Here is a 22,630-nt window from a genome sequence, read left to right as displayed (position 1 = left end):
GCAGGATGTCTCCCTCTGTCTCACAGATGTTGTGGAGGATGATGGCAAACCATGATGGCATTCATCAACAAAGTCTTCCTCTGTGTCATGCAATATGCAAAAGGGACAGCCACCTCACATGAACAAACAAACCATAGCTTAGTATTATGTGCAAGCCAGGTCATTGCCAGTTCATTTTGTGACATTGAACAACTGATATTGTTAGTAGCAAATTTTTTGGGGGGAAAAGAGAGATTTACCTCACTGAAATCATTTGTGGTGATAGGGGTGCTCTTTGGAATGCCTATATCCATGGAATGCACCATATCTGTTAAAAATAAAGTGCTTGATCTGAACTGCCTGTGGGTGGAAATCAGTCCAAAGGTCTTACCCGCTGGAGGAAATGGTGGAGGCAGTTTTTTCTAATTCCCCCCTGCAGTTCCCTGTGTCTCCCACCAAAAGCTGACCTGGAGGTTTGGGTGACCCCCTGGAACAGTGTGGAAGCTACAAGCAGAAGTGGCACTTGGTGAAAAAATCACTTCCTCTTCCCTTCTTCTGCAGTGTTTCCCAAACTTGGATCTTCAGCAGTTTTTGGGCTACAACTCCCATCATCCCTAGCTAGCAGGACCAGTGGTGAGGGATGATGGGAATTGTAGTCCCAAAACTGCTGGAGACCCAAATTTGGGAAACACTGTGTTGGTGCCTTCACTGGATCCCTGCTGCTTCAACAAACACAAGGAAGAGTAAGTCTGGATACATGCAAACTTTATACATTCCCTTACCTAAATACTTACAGATGTTTAGGTTTCTGTCCTTGCTACATCTACTTGTGGGTAAGTGCATCTGTGCAATAACTCCCTGGTGTACTGGCTATAACCTCAATGCAAGGTCAGGTAGAAGGGGCATGGCAATTACAGATGTCAATGTTCTTTGACCTTTGCCTTACCTTTGTTTTTCAAGTCAGCTGTAGAAGCTATGGCCTGTCTGAGGTTGTTTCTGTGTTTCACATCCTGTCTGGACAGTTTACATTGACATGCCTAGGATTCTATACCTTGAATGTGATTGGCTAGCTTCAGTGCTCCATTTTCGAATTAACAACTGTCGTATAAATAAGTCCAGAGTATAGGTACTTTTCTTTTGCAGTGCAAAATACATTGGTAAAATAGTGTTTGCTGTTGACAAAGTTTCTTATTTTGCATAACCAGAGGATCTAATCTACTAACTGGTAGCTTCTAGTATCTAGAGGTTTATATGAGCCAGTGATTATATAGCCTCAACCAGTCTTATCCTCCAAAGCTTCCATGTATACAATGTATTTTCAGTTTTATGATGGGTGCTTTCATTTTTGAGGAGGGCGTGAGATGTGTATGAATGGACACAGTTGCTTCATATAGAAAAGGAAGGACAGAGAAGAAGAAAAAGTCTTTGTGGTTTAGGCACAGCCCTGTTTGCACATTTTAGGAGGAAGGAAGGAAGAATCCATACATGAAATTTGTCTCACAGGCACGAGTAAATAGACAAGTAATTAGGATACAGGTTGAGATATTGCTTCCTTGCATGCTTGAGCATGTACACAAATTTGTACACAAATTTGTCAAGCCCACCTCACACTTTGGGAATCTGGGATAGTTACGAAAACTTCAAGCAAGCATTTTTTTTCCTGGCACATCTTTTTTTCTTGGCACACCTACCTTACCAAGGCATCTCTCAAAATCATATAGTCAATAATCCAGTTGGGTGGGTAAATATCCCCTTTCCTCACCTTCTTGCTCAACATGTATAACAAACCCACATTTATTAGGAGAACACATGCAGACCTTATAGGAGACTTTCGTATTCCAGGTTAGATCCACATCTGTGAAAGGCAGTAATTATGTTTGGGTTGAAACTAGAACGGATCTAAACATGTATAAGAATTTCAGACGCAACTTTCTGCAGGTGGTGACTTGGGTAAGGTTAACAACCTAAATCAATATTATTGCGGCTGCTCTCTTCATGAAGGGAAGACGCTGGTCTCCCTGAGCTTCCCTCTCACCAGGCTTCATCTTGTGAAAACTGTTTCAGACTGAGAAGGGGCGGGGGGGGGGGGGCAGACATCACTCACAAACAGGATACTTAATCCTGTGCAGGTGCAGTTTGAGTAACCAGCTATGCAGGGCCTCAAGGTCACTTCGGCTGCAAATTTGGGCAGACTTGAGCTTTTGCAGATGGTACGAGGGAGATGGGAAGGGGAAAGGAGGACTGGGGTAAACTCTGACATTTTTTCACATCTGTGCTTCTCTTGTTAAGATCCATGTTTGCACATATTCCTGCCTTTTCTTTACACAGTTCCATATATGCACCTACTTCTACATGTACATGTGTGCAGTGATTTTTTTTCCCTGGGGGAACACATACCCCTAAACATTTTGTGAATCTTAAGTTTGGCCTCATTGAGGGGCAGTATTTCAATATGAGCAGGAAAACTAGAGTATCCCTAAACTTTTTTTTTATTTTAAAGAAAAAAGCACTTCATGTGTGTATGTAGTGGCACACATCAAGGTCTCTGGGAGCAGATGTAACTTTACCTTTGGTTGAAGTACTTGAACTGTTGACACTATTTCCTGTAAAAATGCAGTCTCTGTCAAAGGAAAATACAGGCAAGTAGGCTGCTTTTTTCAGTGGAGTAGTCAATTAAGTTTAAAGCAAAGGCTTTTTATTTGCTTCCTTCCTGTGTCTAGTGATTTTTTCTTAAAGTGTGTTCACCAAAAAAGTTACCAAGGCAGGTTGTTGCCAACAGCTGCTTCCCTGTTCCAAATTATAGTGCTTTATTTTCTGAAAAAAGATTGCCACAATCATTCAAGTGAGTCCTACTTTCATGTGAGTCCTAGCGGCAGATTGTACCACCTCATATTCTTCCATTAACAATTACTAGCATTGTAGCCATCCTTCTAATAAACCAAAAGCTCATTTTTTTTCTTCTGTCTCTAGTTTTATTTTAGGGTGGGGTGTTTTTTTTTGGTATATTGTAAGAAACCTGTAAAATTCACTTAGAAATATTTTCTTCAGAAGTGCTGCGGATTTTTTTTTAGCTATTAAGTTTCCTTTTTTTAAAAAAAAAAGATCTGGACAAAATAAACTTGTTTAAAGGTGCATTTTGTTTTTTAAAAGTAAGTTTAAGCAACTGTGAAGTGAAAAATCCATGAAATCCCTTAACTGCAAAAATATAACGCTGGATTAGACTATGAAAGCCACCAATCCTGGGCGTAGTTCTGTTCCTGCCTCCATGACATTTTTACAGGAAAACTGTAACAGTTCTCAAATACTTCAGCCAAAAGGTAAATTTACAAGGAGAACTTGTGGTGTGCTAGTATGTTTAACAAGCACACATAGAGGCCTGCATGCACAAGTGCACAAACAGAAATTGGTGGGGCCTCTCTCTTGATGTGGTGTTAATGGTATCCTAAGCACTATGCTGGGTCAAATATAGCAACCAAGGAAGCTGCCTTATACTGTAGCTGATTGTAATTTTTGCACATGGTATGTGTAGCTATAGCCCAGCAGTGGATTTGCGCTCTCTCTGTGTGTGTTTCTTGTGTGCACATTTTAAAATTACCAATTACAGTTAAAGCATCCTCTCTCCAGCTTTGGGGTACTTGGGCGGATACAATTGTGTGGGCTCTATGCTACCGAGGCCCTCGGGATATTTTGGAACCATTTCTTGTAAACTTGGGCTGTGGAGTGACCACTCACCAACCCTGAACTGGCCTTGGGTGGTGCAGCAGAGCAGGAAGGTACAGTACTTGCTAAAAAGCATGCTGTATTAAAAACCTGCCCATACTGTACTTGAAAACTCGGGTGGGAAACATAATTTTATACTAGTTGAGTGAGTGAACTTAATAATAATAATATGCACAATGCAAATGATTCTTATAAAACAGAGTGAATACTGTCTTTGTGCACCCTTATTGAGAGAGTCCTCAAACCAACCAACTTTGGTTGGAATTCCAACTTTGGAATTTGCTGCCAAGGAGTGTGGTGGAGTCTCCTTCTTTGGAGGTCTTTAAGCAGAGGCTTGACAACCATATGTCAGGAGTGCTCTGATGGTGTTTCCTGCTTGGCAGGGGGTTGGACTCGATGGCCCTTGTGGTCTCTTCCAACTCTATGATTCTATGATTCTAACTGGGCTGGGTGCTCAAGAGAAATGTAGTTGTCTGTAGGAGAACTTCAAAAGCTGCTGAATTGACTGCCTGGGCAAGGGGCTGTAACCTGAGGTGTTGCCCAGGATCTATGAACATGCCCCAAAGCAGTCTATAAGAGCTGAGCAACACAATGAATCTTCAATGAACATTTGAGGAATAGCAACAAAACTTCCGCTCTCTGGCAGAGTAGCACCACTGGTGATGCCACTCTTCTGCCACCTCTACCTTCCTTCCTGAATACTGCCGGGCCTGACAGAATTTCCTTTCCTGCATTCTGAGAAGGCTCATGGGGAAGAGGAACACTTTTCCTCTTTCCCTTCTGTCTCTTTTTGCCAGATTTGCTTGTTCTGTCTGTTCACATGTTAAATCTGCATCCTTCATGTGTGGTCGCAAAACCATTGCTTTAGGGATATTCCCTAGAAACAGTTGTGTGCTGCAGAAGCTATTGCAATAGACCCGATTATCAAAAACGTAAATGCCAGTCTAAAATTAATGTAAGTTTTTATTTACAAAAAAGCCAGATCTTGAATAAAATGGGTTTGCAGCTTGAAGCACCCGCACAGAAATAGAAAATAGTGAAAATTTTAGTTGTCACAAATTATACAGGCTACCCAAACCTAAGTTGCTGAAGCCCTATTGTAGCAGCAGGCAAATGATGTCACATTCCAAGTTACTGCATTCTTCTAGTACCGGTAAGTTGCAGAGCAGTGAACAGAGAGCTTTGTTTTTTAGGCAGGAGTAAAAGTGAGCATGATTTGGTCAGGCCAGCTGTAACCAATGAGGGCTGCCTGCTGTCTTGATATGCTGCTTTAAAAATAAATAAATAAATGGCTTAAGTGGTTTTTTAAAATAGTTTAAATGTAGCTATATTTTATTGTTTTATGTATATGTTGCAAATTGTATTGGGTTCTAATTGATGAAAGGTAGTTTGCAAATAGAGCAAATAATGATAAATAAACTGCTTAGAGGCATACACATTCTGTCAAATAAATAATATTTGATGGGGAAATAGGGGGAAGGTTGGGGCATAGGTTCTAAATATATATAAACTGAATAAGAATTGTGACTGTGTCACTAAAAAGATATATGCTGCTTCTATTTAATAACTAGGTGCAAGACAAGGATGCCTTGTGTCCTCCTTATGCCTGTATTTTCTTCTCTTAACGCTTGTTCCTAATTCACATCCATACTCCTCCTTGATGGGATTTTTGTATACTTGCAGCTTTATGTCCCAAGCAACAGTTTAGCTTACATTCTAGTTACCAAACAGGATTGCCGGGCTTTGCAGTTCCCCTCTCAGTAGTTTGTTGTAGCGACCAGTTGTTTTGGGGCACTTGGTTGGATCCTGTTGTGTTTCATCTGCTTCTTCCACACTACCATGTATTCAGATTCACAGGGACAAAAAAACAACAACAACCTGCCTCAGAGAGTTTTGAGGCTATTTAAAGTACTGTATGCCACGCTTCCGATGGGGAGGCCACTTGCTGATTATGTTTCTAAATTGTGGGCAAACCGTTCCATAATGCCTATTTTAGGAAAACACTGTGGGTATAATTATACAAATCTGCAAGAAAATAAGCAGATCTGCGCGGTATTACCTGCTATTGTCCAATTTCTATTGAAGCTTTTCCAGGGCTTCATTGCAAATAGCATCTGGGGTCCAAGGGGCTGCTTGCAATTAACATTTTAAAATGCGTGCTGAATTAGTGCTGTACTGAAATCTGTCCTCCAGTTTCTCAAAATATTTCTTCTCCTGCGGGAAAGGTTTTCGTTTTTCTGCCTCATTCTTATCACACTTCAGGATTTTGGTGGGTGTGGAGTTTTCAGCTCATGGTATCATTGTAATGTGGCCAGGGGTGGTATACATGTTTTTCTTTCCCTCAGCCATTTATCCTGTGTTCTGTAGCTTCCCTGACTGCCTATATTTCCTCCTCTGAAAGAGCTGCTGGGTTGGTGTTGATGGGGAGAGAGTTACCTCATGTCTTCCCATGGCCTTTAAATGAAGGCTAGACACCAGGGAGTGCAGACCAATGGTGAGATGATTTGCAGATGACAGAAAAGGACACTCACAACCACCTTTTAACTACCTCAAAAGTAAGGTAAGCACAGCACAAACCCTATTATAACACACCCATGAGAATTTCACCCCAATTTTTTTCTGGTCATTTTTGTATGCCACCCTCCCTCCCCTACACACACACACACACACACTCCTTGATGGAGAATAGTTGGGGGCAGGGATGCAGGATAATTTTTTGGCACAGGCACTGCCCTGAACAGAGCTTTGTGCAATGTTGAGTATCATTTTGAGCTGTTACAGCTGCAGATTGGGATTTCCCTAGTTTGAATATTACCTGTCAAGCACACATTCGTTTGCCTCAGGCAAGCCATGCTCTCTTCACAGACCTGCCTCAGCTGCATAAGACGTAAGGTATCTGAGATCTGCTGCCAAGATTCTCTCCTTCAAGACTCCTGATAACTCACAGTTTAGGCTTGTAAGCTTTCCTGATTGGACCACTTGAATTCCATGTGCAGGTTGCTTGAGCACCTAAACAAAGAAGCAGGGTTTGTGAAATAACTATGTGTACACACACTCATTCACACACGATTCTGAAAGGGCCTTTTTGGTAGTAACACCACACTAACAAAATGCACTCCTTGAAAAGAGGCTCACCTGGTCCGTACATTATGGTCTTTCATGTGCCAGGTGCAAGCCTTCTTTTCCTCCCAGACCTTTTAATCATCATCTATATTAGGAACTTTTAGAGTCCACCCCCCCCCCCCGCCACCCATTTCCTTTGCTGCGTTTTTATTCTGATTTTAATGGCTATTTCAGATGCACTGTTTTATGCAGCTTTTTAGATGACCCCCCCCGCCAGCTTTTTGCTGTTCTGATTTATTTTATCTTGGTTTTTTCTGATTCATTGCGAATTATATTTCAAAGCTTATGTAAACCTCCTGGAGAACTTGGCTGGATGGGCTGTATACAAGTGTAATAAATAATCGCAAGTTTAAGAAGCCTGTGCTGAGAAAAATGGGCATGTGGCACTCCTGCCCCCTGATCTTTTCAGCTGAAATTTGCTTTAAAAAAACAAAAATTCTATACAGAGAGAATGAAACTTCCCGTCTTAAATGGTTGTTTTGCTGTAATGGTTTTCCTTAGAGCGATCCTGGCCCTGGCCCACATATTTTGCCCTTGCAGGCCCTTATTTCTTTTCCAGATGAAGTGGTACATTTGTAATGTGGTATAAAATACGCTGGAAAACAAGAGACTCATGAACCATAATATTTCTGTGGAATGTGATAATGTATCGGAGCAGAGACATTTTGTAGGCTTCTCCCTTCCCTTCCCCCAACACCTGGAGCTCATGTCGCCGCTGCCGCTCCTTGTGTTGCTGCCTCACTGTTGGTTTTCATATATCAACCTGTCACAGGGCAGGGGAGGGGGGAAATAAATGTAAAGAAAATATGGAAAGCAGTCACGGCTGAGGAAGCAGGCGTCTGATATTGAACTGCTCTGCAAGCAGCAAATATCTACAAGAATGTCCATTCTTGGCTCCCTTCCCTCCGGCCACCCAGTTGGCATATTAGCTTGGGGAGAGAAATGGAATAACTTAAAAAATTTGTCAGCATATCAAAATTCAAGTATTGTGTGTGTGGTATTCTGGAAAAAAAAGAAAAACAAGGCTAACCTTAGTATTTCAGCTGACAGCTCAGACTGCATAATAGGATATGCTTATCCCAGAGATCAGCTTAACTTACAGGTTGTTGTTTTTAAAATGTAAATAGGACCAGGGTGGGGGAGAGGGGAGGACTGGTAAATATTGGGATCACTGCAGACATGAAGAGGGAGTTTCCTGCTGTGGTCCTGAGGAAAATCTGTCTTTCAAAGCTGTTCCTCCCGCCCATTTCAGCACCCATGGGAGATTCTCTCCGCCCCCATGGCCCCCAAAGGAAATACCACCTTTCCTTTCCAGAGGTTTTTCTGAGGACCAAGGGAACCAAAGCTTGATCATTGTCACTCCACCCACCTTCAACAGCCCAGCAACCACTTGGAGATACTGTATATAGAAATGTTGAAAGGACACAGTCTTCTGCTGCCACGAGACAGGCAACCTAATAAATTAGCACACCTAAGAAAGAAAACGGAGAAGAGAGATGATGCTATCAAATCTATGCTCACTATGTACAGGCATTTGCTTAAAAGTAGGTCTGGTGATACAGGGTGTGCGTACAAGCCCCCAGAAGTATTGGAGGGTTTTATTTGTGTTCAAGTAAATGCGAGTAAAACATTAGGAGTGGGGCTGAGCACTGCTAATGCTTTCTTAAGTCAAATAGGCATTGAGGAATTTATTGAATGGTGCAGTGGGATTAAACGAACCAGATTTCAGGGGGGAAACTCATTCCAAATCATAGCTGTCAACTTACAGATTTGAAAATAAGGGACCAGCAGCCTTGAAAATAAGGGACCAGCAGCCAAAATAAGGGACCTGCAGCCTCACCTGTTCCAGGCACTCCAGTCTTCCTGTCCTCCAGCAGTCTGGTCAAACTCATGCTGGTAGCTTCGAGAACACTGTCCAACCAACTTTGTAACCAGAGGTTCAACTGAATAGAATCTAAATCACATGGACCACAAGGCCTATGCAGCCTCAACTTAAGATGGCTCTCCGGCCTGGCTTTGCACTGCAAAGTTTGCAGCAGCACGTGCAACAAAATGGCGTCCAGCATTCAAAACCCCCCTCAGCTTGCATTAACTAGCCACACACAAGGCATACAAGATCTACCCCCAGTCGTTCTTAGACTTCTTATTGGGTGAGCAACACAGCCAAGCAACACAGTTGGAGCCTCCGTCCTCCCTGGCCGGCAGGGAGGGAGGGAGAGGAGCTGCTTCCTTTGAAATTTAAGGGACATCATTTAAGGAACATTTAAGGGACATCCATCAATAAGGGACAGCAGCGGGACATGGCGCTGGAATAAGGGACTGTCCCTTCAAATATGGGACACTTGACAGCTATGTTCCAAATATAAGGAGCCAACCCCAATAAAATGTACAATCGAGATAAAAGGTTAGAAATATGTAGTTTGGATAGCCAGAACTTGAAGAATAAAGAAATCAAGGAAGGAAGAAGACAGATATAAAGGAACCAAAAAGTGGATGCTAATAGTAGAACTTCAAATTGAATGCAAGAATGGATGAGGTAACTAACGAAGAGAAAACAATAATGGAGTTATGTGATCAAATTCATAGACCGAAAAAAATAAGATAAAAGAAAGACCTAAGGTGAGATAAAGGGAAGCCCACAAGGGACAAATCAGAATAACGCAGCCTTGATAAGATCAAAGAATTCACTGAGAAATAAGTGGGGTCAGTGGGAAAAGCTTAAGATGTAGTCCTAACCATGTTTAACTTGTAATTTCTTTTAAAATCGGTGGGGCTCACTTCTGAGTAGATGCACACAGGATTGTGCAGTTAGGAAGATTTAAGAAGCCCAATTTGACATGTCTTCACCATGGGAAGAAGGTGAGATGAAAAGGAGAATACCGTATTTTTCGCTCTATAGGACGCACTTTTCCCCCTTCAAAAATGAAGGGGAAATGTGTGTGCGTCCTATGGAGCAAAGAAGGCATAGCCCCACGACCCTCTCCTGGCTGGAGAGGTGACGCACGGCTATGGCAGGAGCCTCTTTAGCCGCAGACTACCTCTCCAGCCGGGAGAGCGCGCGCACGGCTAAAGCAGCCCCCCACGACCCTCTCCCAGCTGGAGAGGTGAAGCGCACCTATGGCAGGAGCCTCTTTAGCTGCGCACCACCTCTCCTGCCGGGAGAGCGCACGCACGGCTAAAGCAGCCCCCCACGACCCTCTCCCAGCTGGAGAGGTGACGCGTGAATATGGCAGGAGCCTCTATAGCTGTGCACCACCTCTCCAGCCGGGAGAGTGCACGCGTGGCTAAAGAAGCCATAGCCCCGCGACCCTCTCCTGGCTAGAGAGGTGACGCGCGACTATGGCAGGAGCCTCTTTAGCTGCGCACCACCTCTCCTGCCGGGAGAGCACGCGCACGGCTAAAGCAGCCCCCCACGACCCCCTCCCAGCTGGAGAGGTGACGGGCAGCTATGGCAGGAGCCTCTATAGCCGCGCGTCACCTCTCCAGCTGGGAGAGTGCGCGCACGGCTAAAGCAGCCCCCCGCGACCCTCTCCCAGCTGGAGAGGTGACGCGCGGCTATGGCAGGAGCCTCTCTGCTGCGCGCCACCTCTCAAGCCTGGAGAGCGAGCGTAGGGCTAAAGAAGCCATAGCCCCGCGACCCTCTCCCAGCTGGAGAGGTGACGCATGACTATGGCAGGAGCCTCTCCACTGCGCGCCTTTCCCTGCTCCCCGACCTGCTCTTTGGGGCTGGTGGTGGGCTTCCCCCTGCCAGCCCCAAAGAGCAGGTTGAAAGGAACCTGAAGCCTGGAGAGCGAGAGGGATCGGTGCGCACCGATCCCTCTCGCTCTCCAGGCTTCCAAGGTAGCCGCCTGAAGGTGACTGAACGCACCTTAAACGGCACCTTGTTTTAGAGGGGGAAAACAAGAGGGGGAAAATTCTCCCCCTCTTTGTGCAGCGCCTCCTGCCGCTTCGCTGAAGGGGTGCTGGGCAGAGAGGGGGAGAATTCCCCCCGCTTGTTTTCCCCCTTCTAAAACAAGGTGCGTCCTATTGTCCGGTGCATCCTATAGAGTGAAAAATACGGTAATAAAAAAGCACAGGCAAATTTTGAGCAGAAAAGACCAAGTCAGAAATGCCAGAAATAGACAATAGCTCTGACTTAGCATGATGATGTTGGGGTCATGTGTATTCTCCCGCCGCTACAAAAGTTCCCATGTATGCTGGCTCTACACTCTCTGTCCCTGACCTTCCTATTTTCAGCAGGGGAGCTCTGAAAGGGGCTGTCCTTCAATATTTATTTATTTATTTATTTATTTATTTATTTACCGATCTTCATCCAAGGATCATAGGGTTATTTACGATATAAAGAAACAAAAATGCACAACAATGCAACAAACAAAAGCAGTACCCCTCCCTCAGTTTAAACATGGATAGAAGCCTTCTTCAAACCTTCCTTGTTGAACATGGGAAGGCTGGAGATGGACAGGGAAGCTGGTCATGTGGTGGTACATGTGGCCTTGTGTCCCCTACATGAATGGATATTGAATAATAAATAAATAATGTGTAAGGTTATTTTTATTTATGCAAATGCTTAGCTGTTTTTATGTACAGGCGGCAGTCATTTTGTGTGCATCCATCTGATGTGCAACCAATGACAACATGAGTCCTTTTGGACCTGGAAGAGTGTAGAATGGGGGTTGGATTGGAGTGGGTTTTATGTATGCACCACTGATGGGTGGGGGCCAGGAATGGAACCCCCATGCAAAATATGCAGTTGTTCATTGTATGTTTTTATCATATTTTTGTGTGTGAACTTCCTACTAAGTTCAGTGGGATTTATGCCAAGGTAAGTCTACAGAGCACCGCAGTCTACATTTTTAATAAACACTCGGCAAGAATAAAGCTCCAGTCCTTGGACAGTCCAACTATAATAAGGGATTTTTGTCAAGGCCTTCCCAGAATAAAGTTTTTTAAAATAATGAGTCTTAACAAATTACACCACAGTGATCTAGGCACCATAAAGCTTGGAACTGAGCCATATACAACACTATCTCCATACTGCTGAATGCTTGTTCCTTGGCTGCATCCTAGACTGTTTTAAAGTCTCAAAGAAGTTGGCTTTGCATTTGGAAATGGTGTTAAATGATGAAAGACAATGCTTTAAAAATAATGTTAATATTAAATACATAAGCAGGTTTTCAGACTGCCTGTGTGATTAGTCCTAGAGGAACGGTGCCAAATTTGTCATTAAGGTAGATCTAGGAATACAAAGTGGCTGTTAACAGCATAGAACGCAAGCATGTTTCATTAAGATTCGTTTGATCATCTTAAAATAAGGGCTGTAATGATTTGCCATCACTTTACCAAGAGCTGGAATGTTCTGCAGTATTCTAATTTAGACTATTCTTCATAATACGGAGCCCAAAGGTCAGAATTCAAGAGTCATTTTTGGTTAAAAGCTCTGTCTTAGAGACTGCAAGTCAGTCTCTTATATATTCTCCAAACCTCCAAGCCCCCACCCTTCCAGCAAGTCACGGCAAATATACTTAAAGTAATTAAACTATAAAGCTTCAGCTTGTTTTAATATTCACACTAATTTGGTGTTTGGGAGACATGAAACACAATGGAATGATATTGCAATTATAATATTACTTGATTTGAAAAGAGATTAAGTAAAGGCACAATATGTAATGTAATTCAAAATTAGCCGATACCTTCAAGCTCCCATTTCCAACCATTTTTTGGTTTTGTGGGTTAGATGCTGTCTTAAGGTAAGGTGTACTTGTACAAAGTGCTCAAAAAAATCTGAATATATTAAAGCTTTTTATGCAGTATCCTAGCAGACTTGGTTGGCAAAAATGGGGAGAAGCTGGTCACCAGAGAAATTGGGGTGTGTGTACAGTGGTAAAGAGGATAGCTAAACCATGGATATCACTTGTATATATTTCTAGAGTGGGTCTGCCATATTTTGGCTTGATAAATAGAAATGCAGGCCTACTGTTTGTCAACCCCAGTCATTTGCACCCATTCCATATACAGTTTACCAAATCCTGCCAACACCATTATTATTATTATTATTATTATTATTATTATTATTATTATTATTATTATTATTATTATTGAAATGATGTTCCTCCCTGTACCCGTAGATCTCAGGGCAGTTCACAACATGGCATTTTAAAAGCTCCCACTCCTATTTTTAAAAGCCACACAATTCACACAACTGACCAAGTTCATCACTGAATGGGGAGGAGGAAATTGCAGTGTGTGTGGCAAAGTGGGGCCCAGAGCTTGGGGGGCAGCAACAGAGTGTGGGGCAGCTTTTGCTTGTCCACTTCAGGCAGCACATGTGTTAGGGCAGCCTGGTGACAGAGGGGGCAGAGTGATGAGGTGTTGGGTTTAATATTTGTATTTACAAGACAGTCCTTTTGTGCTTTCACGCTGTGAAGTATTTTCTGAAGTTTCAGGTACTCTTATATGATGACATTTGATAGGTGAACTTTTGGACAGATGCCAGGTGGAATGCTGTTAAAGCATTTGCCACACACACACACACACACACACACACACACACACATATATATATATCCATCACCCTCTCCCACTTACAGCAGATAATGAAAGATGGCAGGCTATTGCTGGGTGGTCTCTAGTCCAAATAATACAGCATGTGTGTTTACACCAGGTGAAAGGATTACGACTAAAGTGCAGAAAGTGAGGAGGAATAGGAATGTTGATTTACATGCTTAGCCTTTCGGTTCAGCCATCTGCGAGGCAAGTAAAGGGTGCTTGATTGTTTCTGAGTCCATCGTTTATCTATTTTGTGTTTTGATGAGAACGACTCTGAAGCCCTGGAGTGTCTGTTTGATAGGTACCAGCTCAAAGCATAATGCATTAGTAAAAGCCTGAAAGTTAAACCTCATCACTCTGTGCCCTCCTCCCCCTGTCATTTTATTTATTTGTTTTAGTAGCTTATGTGTTCAGTAGGATACTGAAACAGGCGGTATTCAAGTGAGTGTATTGATAAAAGAAATGTCTTGCTGCCATTTTACTTGCACCACAGGAAAGAGGGAAGGGAAGGAACGTTTATTTCGAATTGAGGTTAGCCGAGGTTATCTATTTTTTGCCTGAAGCTATGGACTGTTGGCAGTTACAGGTTACTAATCTCTCCAAATCCTACAAAATCAGCACATGTGTGAGCTCTTGGAGTATATGAGCAATCCTCCAGAATGCAGCTAGCAGTTGGCAAGTACAGTGATTCTGCCGAGCCTGTAAAAAGCTGGAGGAACACCTCAGCAATGTTACGTGTTCCCCTTAATCAGTCCTTCCCTCTAGAGACTGAAACGGGTGACTTGGAAGGGGTGTTGCCCGGATCTTACTTTTCCACCCCACCCACCTTCTGCAAAGACTGAGATTGAGAGTGGAGGGAGGAAAGAAGAACCTAAAGCCATGCACAAGTTTCTAAATCATTCGGAGGCTTGCCTTAGGTAATTGATTTCGTGCTGGGGAAAGGAGGAATGCCAAGGAAGGCCGGAGCCAAGCTCTGAACCCAGAGATGATGCCACATCAATGCAGTTCGTCAGGCTGGCATTCTGGCTTTTATAATTTATCCTGGTGCCTTGTGTCTGTGTGTTTTCACCACTGTATTTAAAGAAAACACACCTAACAACTGGATGCCCGTAGAAGGCAAACCACTTTTGGCGCTTCTTGTTTTCTTTCTCCCCCTGTGGAATTTTTGGCGAGTGTTTGCTCGATAGCTGTGTTTGCTGACTCCACCAGTCCTCTTGGCACAGCTGCTTGGTCTCCACCTACTCAGTGACCTCAAAGAGGACTTGTGAGGACAGACCCTGCTAGAAAACAGACTCTCCATATCTACATTTTTTAAAAAAGGCTTTGCTCTCTGTCCGTAATGGTCTTTGGAGCAGAATTGCCAGAGTTTGAGGGGAAATTCTGCAGCAGCTTAGGAATGAGGTTTCATCATGCTTTTCCTATGAAACAGCCTACTTCAGCAGATGGTTTACCAGAGTTTGCTGAAATACTTTCATTCCATTGAGGTGAGCAGAAAAACCTCCACACATGCAGACTCACACACCATACGTACTTTATTTTCCCCACCCCCTCTTATCTATTTCCCACCTTAGTGGATCTATGTAGGATTGTAGATCAGTGGTAGGGTATCTGATTTGCGTGCAGAAGGTTCCAGGTTCAATTCCTTTCTCTGAAATGCTGGAGAGCTGCTGTCACTCAGTGTAACAATAGTGTAAAGATAATGCACTACTAGATGGACCTCTGCGGTGTGCCTAAGATTGAGACAGCTTCCTCATGCAGAAAGTGGAATGCATAAACTAGCATTCAGTATGATCAGTCCCCCTCCCTTCCACACCAATACACAACTAGGATACATGTTGCTACCTCCTCTACCTGATTTCTTTTGCAGGTATAAAGGGAGCCATCTTTTAAAATACAGATGATTGCAAAGAGATTTTTTCACCCTTGCACAAATAACTCTTATCCTGTTTTGCATCAAAACATCTTTTCTTGTCTTTTTATGGATAATGATAATGAGCAATGAGAGAACAGCTTCATAGATGATAAAGGACATTACAGAAGCCATGCTGCGAGTTAACTGTAAACTAAATTGTGTTCAAATCATCAGCCTAGGGGAATGGTCCCCTGCTGTGCTTTCTCCTTTCTCTGATTTCCAATAAGATTTAAAAGTTTTGTCGCTGCCAATAAAATGTGCGGCATTGGAAGAAAAACACTGAAATTGTTCCACTAATTGTGAAGAGGCAGTGCTTAAAATGCTAAAATAGCTGAGCCGCTTTTCTTATGCCTTAACGGGTGTCTACATGTTTGGGTTTGCTTTTCATGTGCCACTGACCCTCTGTCTTCATCTGAGTTTTCTCCATGTCCTGGACTGGGAGTGAGCGGGTTTGTCATGCTGGGCTTTATCTGAAAGTCAGAAGCACTGTGAGTCTCTTGTTTCTTCTGGACAGTCTTTCCTCACAAATCCTTTGGCTTTTGATGTGCAGAGGTCTTGTGGGGAGTATAGTATTACAATATAATAAAAGTTTGTATAGAACAGCTGCATATGTAAAAACAATTTTTAAAATGGCATGTATAGAAAGAAGTAGAAATTGCACATGCAGAGTGATTAAGATTAAAAATAGCAATTGCACAGTTTAAGCTCAATGCAAAGTGCTGGTTTTGACCCATATGTGGCTCAGGACCCCAATACCTGAAGGGCCATCTGTCCCCACATGAACTGACCCACACCCTGCATTTGGCATCCAACACCCTTTCTGTGTGCCTCCTCCTAGGAAAATGCAGAGGAAGGTGACATAAGAACAGGCCTTTTCAGTGGTGGCTCCCCACTTGTTATGATGATGATGATTTATTAAATTAATATACTGCCTTTCATCCAAAGATCATAGGACGGTTTGCAGTATAAAGTTGCTGGACTCTTATCTCCCAGAAGCCCCAGCCAGGATGGCCAGCGGTCAAAGATGATGGGAGTTGATTCCAGTAACATCTGGAGTGCTCTCCCCAGGGAGATATGCCTGATACAACCACTATCTTCTTTTAAGTGCCAGACAAAAACATTTCTCTTTACCCTGGTTCTCTCCCCTCCCCTCCTTAATTTGGAGGCTTTTCAATGTGTCTTGCATTTATACGTGTTTAGGTTTCTATTCGGCTTTGGTTTTAATCATTGTTCTATTTTGTAAATCACTTTGGGTTGTTTTTGCAAAAGAAAAGCAACTAATAAGTGCAATAAACAACAACAACAACAACAACAACAACAACAACAACAACAACAACAACGGTAATGCATGGAATAAATTCAAATGCAATTCAAATACCTTTATGCCGAAGTGACTTCCATACAACTTAAAAAAATCATGTATAGTAAAACAAAGATACCATGGTTGGTTGCAAGGAAGGTGAAAAACATGAATTCCATATAATTAACTGCAGGCTGTCTTTGCTGCTGGTACCTATGCAGTTGGACACCAGAAGAAGAGCAGTCTGTTTTGTGTATCTTTTGAGATACAGCAGTTGAAGGAAATGGAACAAATCCCTTGAGAGTGAAGGTTTCGCAAAATATATGGCAGAAAAAGCATGCATGTGGAAAGCAGTGATAGAGGCACACATTCATGCAAATAAATGTGGTTGCACAGACACTGTACTATAGAGGACGCATTGATCTTCAATCCCAGCAGCTGCAGCCAGCATTTCCAGAGTCTGGGATGGTTTTAATCCAGCAAAATCGGGAGGGACACATGTTTCCTATCTGTGTTCCTAAGAATGAGATTGCAAAAGGTTATGTTGAAACCTATATCACATCAGGAGTTCTGGCCATGCACCTTCTATGGTGTTGCGAGTAACCCTGGTACTGATGGGATCTGAGGGTTCAGAGCGATCTCATGTTTTGCAGAACCAACTATCACATGGTGTGGAAGCTCTGTGATCAGATCTCCTGATTTTATTTTATTTTATTTAACTTCAAAGCAGGAGTGGCTGTTCAACATGGTAGCTTACATATGTTACTTTCTCTCTCTGTGTATTATTTTAAATCAACACATTTTGATTTAAACAACACAGTGCCTTCCTACTTCTAAAAGTCTCCTTTAGTGCTGCTTTGGAAATATCCTGAAAACGTAATGTGTGCTCACCCAAGTAGGGAAATTCATATTTTTTATTTTATTTAGCATTTGGCTGCCTCTACCTTCTGTGGAATCCCTTGGCGATTTTAAAGGGTCAGGATGTGTCCCCATTCTCATCTCTCTCTTGTGGGGCTTTCTTTCCAGAACCCTTGTAATGCAGAGAAACTGGCAATTAGTGACCTTCTGCATCAGTAGTTCCTTCTTCTGGGCATTAGACTTGATGTTATGCATCTTGGCATGTGAAGATTTAGAGCATGGCCCCCTGACCCCATCACCAGAGCAGTGGCTCCAGCTGCCAAAGATGTAGGGGAAGAGTAATGGGAAAATGGCAACCTATGATCTTCTATATATGGATGAAAGCAAGCTTAGGTAGTTCTAGTTCTCTTATTTACTTAACTAACAAGAAGCATGTTGATGCAGACCAAAAGTACAGCAATGTCAGACTTGTTTAATATGCCGATATGTATGCAAGAGTGTTTTAAGTAGGGAGAGGTATACCAAGAAAGGGGGAATTCCATATGGTACATGTGTTATCTGTGCCCAATTATGCGGTCAACCCAATTATGCGGTCAACCAAACTCAGCCCAGATGCTGGTATGCATTTATCAGATGCTTTTCTTTTGCTGAAGTCCATGAATTCATCTCCCACTCTCTCATGTGTGTATGTGCGTGTGAGAGAGAATTTCACATAGGCAAAGTTAATACTTTTGGACTAAAGCTATAGATAGACAAAGTCTTTTTGGGCTTCAAAGTAATTGGAAATAAGAGTTGACATGTCAAAAAAGCACTCACTTCAATTAGCAACAGTGATGTTTCAACACTGAAAGACTCAGGAAGCAAGATAACTAGGTTTGACACACTAAGAAAGCATTGTAGGCAGCTGTGTGACAGTGTTGAGAATTTATCGCCAAGGATTAGTAGCTTAATTAAAAAAACAAAACTCAAGAGAACATTTAGAAATAAATATCTTTGTGACTTTTAACACACCTGTTGCTTAATTATACTTAGTAGACTATTCCACATTTCTACTACAGTGGAAAAAAATAATAATTTGGGTGGCTTTTGAACTAATGTTTTTTGTTGTATACAGATAATAGAATTTGGCAGATAAAGTGTGTTCTTTAATTTTAGGGGGGCTGACAATATTTGAAACATGTATTTTGCAATCATAAGGCCTATAAACTTGCTTATTTCAAGCTAAAAGTGGAGGTGCTAAGAAGCGGAATTCTGTGGTCTTCAATATTGTCTAAGGCTTTTCTGTACTTCCTTAGAATACTGCTAATATCCAGTGATGTTGGATCAGAATGGTTGAATATGGGGTTTTCACCCTTGCCAACAGGCAGACTCTCCTGTTGTCCACCAACTGTAGCTCTTCAAAAGTAGCTCTGTGTAGAAGACAATGTTGCAGTTGTTTCCTTGGCATTGCTAAGCTGTGGGTGGTGATAGGTAGGCCTCTAATTCTTCGGGTGGTTAGAAAATAATTTCCTGTTCTCCAGGATTAGCTTTTGTTTATTGATGAACTGTAGTTGATAAAATGCACTCATGGAAGTAGCTGTCACTTAAGCTTTCCAAAGCAGTCCTAGATCCAGGGCAGAATTCTTTAACCTTGGGTCCCCAGAAGTTGTTGGACTACAACTCCTATCATCCCTGACTATTGTGCTAAGCTAGCTGGGGATGATGGGAGTTGCAGTCTTGAAGAAGACTATTCTAAGGGCTCCCTAAAATCCATACACAATCCATTAGGAGCAGGAATGCCCCCTTTAATCATATGCTGATGCCAGATCAAAAATATTCCTCTCAGGTAATCAATTCCATCTTATCTGGATTCAGTATTAGTTCATGATTCACTTGGTCATAGTCAGGACTGGCCCAAAATATTTTGTTGCCTGAGTTGCAGCAGTCTAGCCAAGACTAGTCAGTATATTTTTGTATCTGAAGTTAAAAACCCCACAAGTGTTTCTCTTACCCCCAGCAACAGTGAATTAAATAGGTAATCATTTGCTGGCTTTTCAGTATACCTCAAATCATTCTGCCTAATGGTCTTGGCCAGCCCTGGCTATAGTTTTCAAGACCCTGGTTCAGGACAGAGACTACTGCTACCAGGTTGGGAATGAAAAGCAAAGGTAAATGTCTCAGCCTATTGAAATCACCTCCCTCCAGTATCATTATGCACGATTTGCTATTAGCACAACAGGCCCACAAATCTTTCAGTGTTTTTGTATTTGCATGCAATTAAATACGTATAAATTTACAGAACTGCTTGTAACTGTTTCAGGTGCAACAGTGAGCATTGGCACAACACACCTGCACAAATTGTCTTAACATGATTCGAGCATGGGGAATTGCTGAACTGTATATAACCTAGGCATTTACAAAACCACAAACTGCTAGACTGTTACAATAGTGACCTTGTCTTTAGCCTTCCACTCTTGCACTGCCTGTAGGATGGAAATTTCTCAACCACAGTGGGAACAAATTTAAGGTTGGGCTTCCAGTGCTGTTGCTTAATTTAGGGTCTTGCTTCCACTTTGGATAAGTTGTCTAAATTGCTTACTTGTACATGTGTCCTCTTATTTTCCCAGCCTGTGTTTCCTTTTCTAGCACTCTTAATACTGCAGCTAGTAATTCACCACTTCCCAACCTCTTAGCTTTGGACAGAAGCCACAGCATTGCATTATAGTCGGTCCAGGGGAAAGGTTCTGACCTTCAAATTTTATTCAGATTACATTCTCCTCACTTAAACAAGTGAAGGCTATCTTCTAGAAGAAAACAGCCTTTCCCCCTTGAATGTCCAAAAACATCTGTGCAAATTCCAAAGATTTGCTATCTGTAGGTTATAAATGCTTTGTATGGGATGGCTAAGCAAAATCCTATGATCTCTGTGGAAATGTTTAGTGACATCTAGGCAAAGGGGCATATCTCAGTGGGAGAGCAACTCCTTTGCATGCAGAAGGTCCCAGGTTCAATCCTTAGCATCTTGAGCTAGGGCCAGGAGAGACCCCCACCTGAAGCCCTGGAAGACAACTTCAATGCACTGTAGACAGTAGTGAGTGAGATGGACTTTGTATACGGCAGCTTTATATATTAGCCTGTTAGAAATGTTGTTTGCTTGGAAATTGTTGAAGTCAATGGTGTTTTCTTCCCAGTTTAGCATTTAGCAAATGTAAGAATGAGAAAATATTTTTACATGCCCAGGAACTTCTCAGATGTTTATGACTTGGTATCAGAAATTTGCCTTGCTGATAAAGCAGTTTAGTTCATCACAACTGGGGTCAAAGGTTTAGATCAGGGTTTCCAGCTTTTTGGACTACAGTTCCCGTCATCCCTGGCCACTGGTCCTGCTAGTTAGGGATGATGGGAGTTGTAGTCCAAAACACTTGGAGACCTAAGTTTGGGAAACCTGGCTTAGATAATGGTTAGACAATGTGTTACCTTCCAGATGTTATGAGAATACAGCTCCCATCATCCCTGATCATTGGCTTTGCTGGTTGGGCTGATGGAAGTGTAGTCCACAACATCTGGAGCATGCCATGTTGGCTATCCCTGGTTTAGTCACCCATTTAACATCACCTATTAATTGTTATATTGAGCAAGGAGTCAAAAGAGCATCCATTTTAGTGCAGGGCTATAGAAACATATGATGGATGCTTGTAGGGGAAGACATGAAGAGTAACTTGTCATTTTTCCTTAATGCATTTTTGGAATCAATAAAGGTGAATGATTTTAAAAACTCTTATCTGTATGATTTCAGTGTAGCTCACAAATGAGACCCTAAAAGTATAAATTTAGCCTAATCTTCTAAAACTGTTTATGGGCTCATCAACCCTGTTACCGCCTGGCCTGCAAAAATATTTATATATTTATCTGAACAAGTCACAGTCACTATTACATAAAACACTACATGAGGATATTTAGGCAAGACTGAAACATCACAATCAAATTCCCTCTAAATTCCCTTAAAAAGACAACAGACTCGTACATATTCACAGGTTTCAAATTATAAAATGCTAGAACACTTTTCCAGATTCCATTCTGAGGGATTGGACACAAACAGTGAGGATTGGGCCTGTTACATCTACCTCCCTGAAGCACAGCATTGGCACCCCACAGGGATGTGTGCTGATTCCCTACCTGTACTCGTTGTATACACATGACTGTATTTCATCTGATCCATCTACTGCAATTATTAAGTTTACAGATGATACTACCATAATGGGTCTCATTACAGGTGGAGTTGAATCAGCGTACAGGGGGGAGGTTCAAAAAGTATCTACATGGTGCCTAGAGAATAACTTTCATCTAAATATTAGCAAGACAAAGGAGATGGTGTTGGACTTTCAGAGGAAAAGAGGGGAACTTGCTCAGTTGTATATCGGGGGGCGGGGTTGTGTGGAGAGAGTCTCTTCCTACACTTCCTGGGAATTTACCTTAGTGAAGACCTCACTTGGAAAAACAGTATAACTCACGTGGTTAGGAAGGCCCAACAGAGACTCCATTTCCTCAGGGTCTTGCGAAAGAACAATATTAAACAACAGTTGATGACCTCCTTCTACCGGTCCACAATCGAAAGTGTCCTCTCATATTGTATCACAGTGTGGTACGTTGGCTTGACAGCCACAGTCAGAAAGTCTTTACAGAGGGTGGTGAACACAGCACATGATATCATGGGCTGTCCCCTGAGCCCGCTAGATGACATCGCAAGGGATCGATGCCTTAGAAGAGCGAGAAAAATTCTCAGGGACAATTCACACCCCGGCCAGCACCTCTTTAATCTTCTACCCTTGGGCAGGAGATATAGAAGTATAACCAGTCATACCAACAGGCTAAAAAACAGTTTCTACCCGTGGGCTGTTAGGCTGCTGAAGGGAAAATAATATAGTGCAACTGACTTTCAGGGTTGGTGTGTTGTGCGACAAGAACACAGAGTGCAATGAGATTGAGTGTTTGGGGGGGGGCTCAGTTAATTTCATTGTACACTGGTTGTACATTGACAATAAAGGCATTATTATTATTATTATTATTATTATTATTATTATTATTATTATTTCTCTCTATACTGTCCTTTATCCTAAATGGAACACATTCTTATAAGACCAGTGCTACCATTCTAGAGACCCAACCATTTTAATTAACAGTGCCGTCCTACGCATATTTACTTTGAAGGACCC

General features: G+C 42.3%; 1 protein-coding gene across 32 annotated transcripts in view; it reads left to right on the top strand.

Annotated features, from left to right (window-relative positions):
• LOC114601368 (uncharacterized) overlaps positions 1-22,630 on the top strand; it is a 347,155-nt gene that overhangs the window by 87,470 nt on the left and 237,055 nt on the right. Inside the window, exon 4 of one of the 32 annotated variants that reach the window (XR_013393998.1) lies at positions 2,480-2,764. The exons of the other annotated variants lie outside the window; for them this stretch is intronic. The gene's annotated coding sequence lies outside the window, so the exon portion shown is untranslated. Of the gene's footprint in view, positions 1-2,479; positions 2,765-22,630 lie in introns of those variants that run through there. 32 annotated transcript variants of the gene reach the window in all.

This window comes from Podarcis muralis, chromosome 8 (genome assembly GCF_964188315.1).
Source record: "Podarcis muralis chromosome 8, rPodMur119.hap1.1, whole genome shotgun sequence".
NCBI classification, from domain to species: Eukaryota; Metazoa; Chordata; class Lepidosauria; order Squamata; family Lacertidae; genus Podarcis; species Podarcis muralis.
This window is presented reverse-complemented; position numbering and strand designations above follow the sequence as displayed.